General features: G+C 42.9%; 1 pseudogene; it reads right to left on the bottom strand.

The window, feature by feature from the left end:
* Nucleotides 1-437: 437 nt before the first annotated feature.
* On the bottom strand, nt 438-9,453 carry LOC148801390 (pentatricopeptide repeat-containing protein At1g08070, chloroplastic-like; annotated as a pseudogene).
* Nucleotides 9,454-9,660: the final 207 nt, after the last annotated feature.

The raw sequence follows: 9,660 nt of genomic DNA, 5'->3' as shown, positions 1-9,660 counted from the left end.
ATTTTAATAAGGATGATGATGTTTGTAGGTCCCTAACAATGAAAAAAGTAACGTCTGACATGGTGTTTTAGGAAAACCTGAAATAGTTCACTATTATGAACTTTTCCACATGTATCATGGAGATGTAAAACAACATAGGTGTTTGGCACACAAAGTTCAGAAACTGGATTTCCCTAGTAAACTAGCACAAAGCAAATTCTAAAAACTCAAGAGTGCCTGAAAACATGTCCAGATGTATCTACCAGATAGATATATGCTTACACATTCAGATAAAAGGGAGTTAATTTAGTTTCTTAAACCCAATAGAAGGGTTGTGTATTCAAATTACTTCATTAAATAACTGCAAAGGATTAATAAATTTAATTAAATACAAGCAAGTACTCCACATGTCCTTTGTCAACTTTTAAGACTTGTAATAACAGACAGCCTGCCCGCTCCTTACACCAGAGATATCATTCTCCATTGCAGTGACCCAAAAACTCAAATTTTGTTCCACTTTGAGATGAATGTAGAATCAAGTTGGGTTTAAAAAAAAATCCTCGGATATTATATGTGGGTGAAGAAGAAAGAACTTCTTTCTACAATATATGAATAATTAGGAAGTAATTAAGAGAAAAAGAAAAAAGAAAAGAGAAAAACATTACACATTTGGGTGTATCCTTGCAAATCAGCATACACAATCCCCAACAATGATCTTTCTAATCAAAGCCCCAAAGGCCATCCATTGCTGGATCTATGCAGCCTAAACGTAGCCGATATAATCATCATCTAAAATAACAAAAGCATATAATTCCCTTATCCAGAGTTCAAGACTCCTGCTTGGATAAAATTTACTCAAAGACAAATTTCTCAATGTTGGAGGATATGCTTGTATTGTGGATGACTTGTGTCTCCTGCTAAGAATTTGTGGACAAATTTATCTACCTCAATCCAACTGTATCCTGATGCTTTGGCTATTCCTCTTTTACTCATCCAATGCCGAACCTTTGCAACATCATCCCACCTATTGGCCCTAGCGTAAATGTTAGGCAACAGCACATAGTTTGCATGCAGGATCCTCTGGCTCAACTATGAAAAGCTTTCTGGTGGCAATTTCACCAATTTCAATATTGCAATAAGTCTTGCATTCCCTAAGCAAGGTCCCCCGGACACTAGCAGAGGTTCCACTTGCATTGTATTTATCAATTGATAAGCCTCCTCAATAAATCCTGCATGGCCAAGGAGAATAACCATGCAAGCACGGTGATCAACCGAAGAAGGCTCTATTTTGTAGTCTCTGGTCATTCGCCTCAACCATTCATGACCCTTACCTAGCAGGCCAGTATGGCTGGCTACATGCAGTTAAGTTACCCAAAAAGGTGACTGCATCTGGCTGCAAACCACCAACTAACAACTCCGAACAAAGTTGCAGGAAATCTCCTGCATGCCCATGTTAGCAAAACCTGGAATCATCGCTTATAAAACACTTTATCCTTGCAGGGCATCTCACAGAACACTCAATAAGCATCATCAAGACTCCCACATTTGGCATACATGTCAAAGCATTGAACATGTGGATATTCATTTCCATTCCACTAGTCTCTTATGTACTCACGTCTTTCTTTTCCTTTCTCCAAAGCTCCAATGCATCCACAGGCTGAAATAATAACAACCATGATGATTACCCGATTGGGTTCCACATTCTCCAGTGTCATCTCATTGAAAAGTAGCAGAGCTCTTTCATCATCTCCACAGTGAGCATAACCTCTAATCAATGCATTCCAACAAGGCACATCCCTCATACACATGTGATAAAAAAAAAGTTCCTGTGCAACTTGCATGTTTCCATGATTAGTGTAACTAGAGATCATGGAAGTCCATGAAATTGAACTCCTTTGAGTCATTTTGTCAAAGATTTCTCTGGCAGCTTCAACATTTCCAGCTTTTCCATAGCACATAATTATGACATTACACATCACAAGATTTCTCTCACATGAAGTTTCAAACAAATGCACAGCTGCTTCAATGTAGCCAAGCTTGGCATACATGTCCATAAGCGTTGTTTGCACATAGATGTTGGTATTCAGTTCCAGTTTAACAGTATGAACATGAATCCGGTTGCCTTCTTGAACATCTGACAAAATAGAACATGCTTTGAGAACAGATGACTGTATATAACTGTTCGGTTCGATCTTATATCTCTGCATCTTCCTGTATATCAGAATAGCTTCAACTGTAGCTTGAGACTGCTTTCTTGAATAAGCTGTTATCATGGCAGTCCATAGGAACACATTCTCTGTGCCCATAGAACAATCAAAGATCGTACGGGCATAATCAATATCTGCCAACACTTTGGCACTCAAAGATAGAAGTTTGACAGAAAGATAATTTTCATGGTGGAGACCAGTTTTTCTTATAGGAGCATGAATCTGCTTCAACAGTTTCATAGATGCACGTTTCTTGAGTTTGATGGGTTTTACATTCCAAAGCAGCCAATCCCTCCATGTCCTGAACTAGTTGAAGACGTCCATTCAATCCGTAAAGAACTCAGTCATTAATATACATGTGAAGATTACACTTTAGAGCAAGCTAAACACCTCATCTTTATTGGTTAAAAAACATGTAATATTGTGTGCAAGTTTATTAATCTTCATAACCACTAATAGTAAAATTATATATTGATCCCTTATTATTCGAGAGAAACACAAAAATAGGAAAAATGCCAGGAGATTAGAACATGACTGATAGACAATAGAATAAGAGGAAAAATCCAATAGAAATGATGTTGGCAAATAAACTAGACCAAGAGAGAAAACCCATATGCCAAATGTTGAGGTTCTGCCTCAACTAGTCTTTTAAAAGCGCAAGGCGCAAAAAAAAGAACAAGGGCCAATTTGTGCCTGAGGCGCAGGGCGCAAGGCGAGGCCCTTACCTTTTTAAGAAAGGCGCAAAATTACGAAAAAAAAAAGCTAAAAAATAAAAAAAGTGAAAAAATTCCAAAAAAAAATGCAAAAATTTTAAAAAATATTAAACATAATGTTAATAAAAATATAAACTTAAGTTTTAAAATAAATGATTAAAAAAACCTATTATCTAAAATTAAAATACATAAACATAACATGCAAAATGTATTCAAATGAAAATTTAAAAATAAAAGCAAACATATAAAGCATTTTCAAGCATGTAAAGCCCACAATCTCTTTTTTTTCCTTAATTGCATTGTTTCAAGTAGTTAATGTGATGTAAAACATATTGCATTCTTAATTCTATGAGTCGCCTTTGTAGCATGCCCCTCGAGGCAAGCCCGAACAAGCCTATATTAGGGTCTAAAATTATTATTTTTCACATAAAAAATAATGATTTTATAATTTTCATTGCCTTTTAAGAAGATATTTTATTGCAATGAATGAATGACAACATAAGCAAATAGGGGGTTCTCGGAGAACCCCTCGCTTTGCTCGCTTACCGAAGCTCCGAGAGGCTTTCTCCCCCCTCCTTGAGATTGCCCTTGTCCTCGAGGCTCATTTGTGGGAATTGGAGTGCTAGGTCAGAACAAGGTTCTTATGTGGCTTCTTCCATAGGTAGCCCCATCCAACTGACTAGAGATTATCTAGAGAATGATAGACCATTTTTCACCCATCTGAATGCCAATATCTTCCTGTGTTGTAAATGAATGTTGCCTTCCTCTGTGAAGTCTGGTAAGGTGGTGCATGGTAGTTGATTTTGACCCACTGCTTTCTTCAGAAATGAAATGTGAAATACTGGGTGAATCTTGGAGGACTGTGGTAGCTCTAGTTTATATGCTATAGGGCCGATGCGCTGCACCACTTTAAAAGGTCCATAGTATTTGGGGGCCAGCTTATTGTAGGACCTTGTAGCTACCAAGGACTGTCAATATGATTGTAATCAGAGGTACACCAAATCATCAACCTGAAATTCCAATGGTCCATGTTTCCTGCCATAGTTTTTCTTCATCTATTCTTGAGCATGCTTCAAGTGGACCTTGAGGTCACTTATGACTTCATCCCGCTGAGTGAGGCACTCATCTATTCCTGCATTGACTGATGACCCTTTTTCATATAGTAGGATAGCTGGGGATTCCCTATCATAGAGAACCTTGAATGGTGTGTTTCCAGCTGATGATACATTAAAAGAGGAATTGTACCAGGATTCTGCCCACGACAACCACTGAGTCCATTGACGTGGCCTTTCACTTGCAAAATAACGTAAGTTTCAATGCATTAGTTGACTACTTCCATTTGACCATCGGATTGTGGATGTAACTTGTTGATGTGTTGTGTTTGCTTCCTTGCAGCTTCAAGTAGTCCTTACAAAAGTTGCTGAGGAAGGCTGGGTCCCTGTCGGATATAATGCCCTGGGTGTGCCATGTAATCTTGTAATTTCTATTATAAATGCTTCAGTCACCTTTGAACATGTTTTTTATTATTAAAAAAAATTAGGATTCTGAAATACCTGGAAATAGACGTTTCGGATCACATCTTTTTCAAAAGATACGATGTGATGCGCCCGATCGATACATTAAATCATGACTAAAGGATGAAATGGCTGTAGTTTGAGAGGCGTTCAACGACCACTAACAGAACTGACTTGCCCTTGGTGGTAGTCCTGTGATAAAGTATTGAAACTTCATCCCAGATCTCATTAGGGATGTGTAACGGCTGTAACAAGCCGGCAGGAGATTGTGCCACATATTTCTGTTGTTGGCACACAGGACATGAGGTAACAAAGTCTCTGATGGTCCACTTCGTACCTGTCGAGAAATAATGGGCTGCAATTCTCTTGTATGTTTTAAAAATTCCTAAGTGGCTTCCCATAACAGAGTTATGGAACAATGCTAGTAATTCTGGTATGTGAGTAGATTAGCAAAAATGACTAATCTACCTTTGTAGAAGAGTGTAGAGGCCTGAACTGAATATCCTGAGGTCGATCCTAGGTCCTGGGCCCACTTATCTAAAATTTGGTTTCATGTAGGGTCCTTTTGTGCCTTTTGTTTGAGCTCCTCCAGCAAGGGATAGCTGGGTTGAGATATTACTAGTTGGGCCATTTCAGGCATGCGCAACAAGGCATCCACTACGCGATTGGCCGGGCCTAGCTTGCACTCAATGACATGGTTGTAGCCCAGGAGCTTATGGGCCCATTTCTGCTATACCGGGGTATGGAATTTCTGCTCCAACAAGTACTTCAGCCTCTTTTGGTCAGTATGGATTATGAACTGATGTCCCTGTAAATATGCTCTCCATTTTTGGACAGCCAACACCACTGCCATGAGTCCTTTCTCATATGTGGATTTGGCTTGTGCATGCTGAGATAGAGCTTTGCTGAAATAAGCAATGGGTTTGCCTTCTTGTATTAGTACAGCACCTATACCACACCCTGAAGCGTCATATTCCAGCACAAATTGCTTAGAAAAATCTGGTAGTGACAGCGTTAGTGGGGTGGAAACCGCTTTTTGTAACCTCTCGAATGCTAATTGTGCTTCATCTGACCATTGAAATGCATCTTTACACAGCAGTTGTGTGAGTGGTGTAGCTATCCACCCATAATGAGGGATGAATCTCCAGTAGTGTCCTATAAGGCCCAAGAAGGCGCGCAATGTTTTGATAGACTTTGGTGGTGGCCAATTTTGGATGCTTTTGGCCTTGTCTGGATCCGCCATGACCTGTCCTGCCTTCACCACATGGCCCAAATATTGTACTTGTGATTCTCCAAAAACACATTTGGATGCTTTTGCAAACAATTGATGTTGCCTCAAGAGTCCCAAAGTGAGAGACAAGTGTTTTAAATGAGATACCTAGTTAGCGCTGAACACAAGAATATCGTCAAACAAGACTAATATGAAGCGGTGTAAGTATGGTCGGAATACCTCCTTCATGATGGCCTGAAATGTTGATGGGGCAGCATAGAGAGGAATTTGTAATGACCGTCATGTGTGCGAAACGCTGTCTTGGGTACATCCTTATTTGATGATAACCCGATCTGAGGTTGAGTTTAGAGAATACTATGGCTGTTTGTAGATCATCTAGTAACTCATCAATCAGTGGAATGGGGAAACGATCCTTAACTGTGATTTGATTTAGGGCGTGGTAATCCACCCAAAATCTCCACGTTCCGTCCTTTTTGACTAGTAACATGGGTGATGAATATGGACTGGAACTCGGCTGGATAAATTATTTCTCCAGTAATTCTTGGACAATTTTTTCCATTTATTCCCACTAGAATCTTGGGTAGTGGTATGGCCTTACATTTGATGAGGGCTTACCTGGAATTATCTCAATTCGGTGATCAACAGGCCTTGGGGGTGGTAGGCTTTTTGGTTCTTGGAATATATCTGAATACTTTTTAAGGAGTTCTTGTAATTCTTGTTGGGCTTCCGCTAGAATGGGTACGGGGCTGGATGGTTCCACCCTTATTCTCATGAAGATTATTTGGTCCTCATCCCGGCACGTTTTGATGATGGTTTTCAACCCATTTGGCTGGGGTGCAGTTGGCTCCAAACCCTAGTGCAGTATCAGCCCCACTGAAGATTAAAGGATGTAAATCAACTGTGAACAGTTGTTCCTATATTTTAAGTGTGATTTGTCGACAAATACCTTCACACTTTATTTGGTTACCATCTGCTACGTGAACCGTGAATGGATCCACGTGTTCTATAGTATGTCCCATTTGTTTGGCAGCAACCTGAGTTATGAAGCTCAAGGTGCTACCACTGTCAATTAGGACTGAAACTCTACGGCCTTTTATAGACCCGAAAACCCTCATGGTTTGTGGGGATTTTATTCCGGTAAGAGCATGCAATGATATTTCTAGTGGGTCGGGCTCACCTTGTTTTGTTTTGCAACTATGACTCAAGTCTGGGTCTTTTCTTATCTCTTCGGTCTGGAGCATGAATACCTGTTGGGCTTTACACCTGTGGCCCGACCCAAAATTTTCTTCGCAGTTGTAGCAGAGGCCCCGGTTCCTGCCCCGGTTCCTACGCGGTTGCATCTGGGCCGACCCATTCCTTCTAGTAGACACAGGCCGGTGGGTGATTGGTTCATTCGAGATTTCTGGACTGAACTGTGGGGTCCAATTTGAGCCTGGGTAGGCCATAAGACAGGGCTTCCTGAGTTTCTTGAGTCGAGTCAGTCTCTCTTCCTGAATTCTGGCGAGACCGAAAGCTGCGTGCAATGACGGAGGTTGGAGGGCCTTCACCTCCACTTTAATTTCTTCCTTCAAGCCGCCGATGAAACATCCTAGAAGAGCAATCTCCGGCTAGCCGTGTACCCTCGTTGACAATTTTTCAAATTCGACCTGATAATCTCGCACAGAGCCTGTTTGCTTTAGCTTTTATAGGGTTTCAACGTAGCTATCAAAGCCAACTGGCCCAAACCTTATGCACAAGGCTTCCGTAAAGTCAGCCCAAGAGACCTGAGGATGAGACCTGCAGAACCATTGGAACCACAGTGTGGCCTCTCGTTGCAGATGGAAGGAGGCTATGGAGACTCTGTAATGGCTCGATGTATTATGATTGAAAGAACTTTTCAGCTTTGAAAAATCCAAGGTATGGGGTCGTCACCAGCGTAGTTGGGGAAGTTGAGCTTGGCCATTCTCATAGATGCTCCGGGTTCTCTCCTATTTCCTTCAACTTCTCGGCTGGATTCTTCATTCTCATTTTCAAGATTTCCTGCTAATGCGTTATTTTCCAATTGTGCCATGACTGCCAACAGTGATTGTTTGATATCTTGCAAATCACCGGTGACCTTGTGTATTTGAATCTCCATGTGATCTACCCTGTTATGGTCCCCGCACATAGGATCCCGTCACGGGCCGGTCACAGTGCGAAAGCCCTGCTTCCCCTTGCGCCTTCCCTTGCATGCAGGCCCTATTGTGGAAACCGAATGGGTGATTTGTCCAAGAGACCATCCGAACTCTCCCTTAGGGTGATTTGTCCAAGAGATTACCCGAACTCTCCTCACTATTTTCTTGGCTGGAAAACTGAATGCCTTTATTTCAATTCGTAGTTCCTTAAATAGGAGATTACAGAAGGGAATTCCTAATTAAACTCAAACTCCAATTTGAATTCAAACTCCTAATTATCTATTCCCAATGGTAACTCACTCTTACTTAAGATAAAGATAAAGATAAGATTAGATAAAGATAAGGGATAAGGGATAAGATAAGGATAAGGTAGGCTGGCGGCGAGTTGGCTTGATGTGTCCAGATAAGGGTGGGCCCACCCCTATGAGCTATCGTGTGGGCCCCGCTCTGCTGCTGTTGCCGGGTGCGTGCGCGCGGCTCATGGTGTCGCTGTCGTGCGGTGCCGGGTGTGTGCGCGGTGCGTGCTATCGTGCAGTGCATGCGGTGCGTGCTGCGCGCCATGGTGCCATTGCCGTGCGATGCCGGGTGGGTGCGCGGTGCGTGCCGCCGTGCGGTGCGCACTGCTGCCTAGCGGTGCGCACTGTTGCCTATCGGTGCGTGCTACTGTGCGGCGCTGCCAGGCGGTGCCTGCTGCTGTGCGGCCTACCGTGCGTTGCCGGATGGTGTGCCCATAACATTACACCCCTCCCGGACTACGAGCTTGTCCTCAAGCTCGTGTTCAGGATACATGGCTTGGGACTCTGCGAATGGATCAAACGGCTGCACGCTATTTCTTAGTCCACCAGCAGTATGAACAACAGGGACTGCCCCGTCTCTCAGTGCATAACGTTGGACTATTTGATGCAGACCCCCGCCACCTTCTTTAGTTTCCAGCTCCCAGGCGTAACCATGGCTTACAGTGACCACCCGCTCTGCTGCACTCAGGCCAGCCGCAAGGCCATTGAAGTGTTCCCTACCTCCTGGGTCATATAGTTTGAAGTAGTTTTGTGGAAGATCCACATAACAGAAATCACGTACTGGACCACAACCCCGGTGTGCTATGTTGTGGATCATAAGAATGCATCGGGTATGCTTATAGTCGAGGACCTCAAGGGCGGCCTTACCGAAGAGGACCATGCGTTTTAAAATATCCTCTCGGCCTTCCCCATATATATTTTCCTCAATATTACGAAACATAGGGCTGTCCATGAACACAAAATCTATGCCATCAGTATAAGCTTGGAAGAAAATTACCTCTATGTCCTGCCCCTCCACCTTACATCTCTTGCACACTCCTGTTTCTTGGATTTCTGTATAGTTACCATACTGTGGTGCCGCAACCATAGCTTTATGTCCACGTCGAGCCAAGGCCTTCGGTAAAGCCCCAGCAACATCGCCAAGCCCACCTGTCTCCGTCAAAGGAGCGCATTCTGCGAGTTCTATTATAATGTTCGTGACATCGTCCCCGGCCAAAGGAGGAAACTTTACAGTTTCATCTTCCGTGCGCTGATCCTTGGAAATAACTGCAGCTGTAGGGGCAACGATCTGTTGTTCGCTGCATGCCAATGCCCAGTCCAGACAGTGTCTGTTGGTGTTGGCGATTCCCTCCGAACTCATTTCTTTGTTGGAGAGGAATGCTTCCAGCAGGCGTCGCATCTCTCGGACGTCTTCCCTGACTTCACGAACCTCCATGCTGGTTTCTGCAAGTTGGTGTTCCAGTTCGTGGACTTTAGAAGACAGCTGCTCCATATCGCCCGTGACGTTTGGCTCTGATACTAATTTGTTATGGTCCCCGTGCGTAGGATCCCGTCACGGGCCGGTCCA

The sequence above is a fragment of the Nelumbo nucifera genome, chromosome 3 (genome assembly GCF_055504915.1).
Source record: "Nelumbo nucifera cultivar China Antique chromosome 3, China Antique-T2T, whole genome shotgun sequence".
Taxonomy (NCBI): domain Eukaryota; kingdom Viridiplantae; phylum Streptophyta; class Magnoliopsida; order Proteales; family Nelumbonaceae; genus Nelumbo; species Nelumbo nucifera.
Note: the sequence above shows the minus strand (reverse complement) of the source record. Positions and strands in the feature narration are given on the sequence as shown.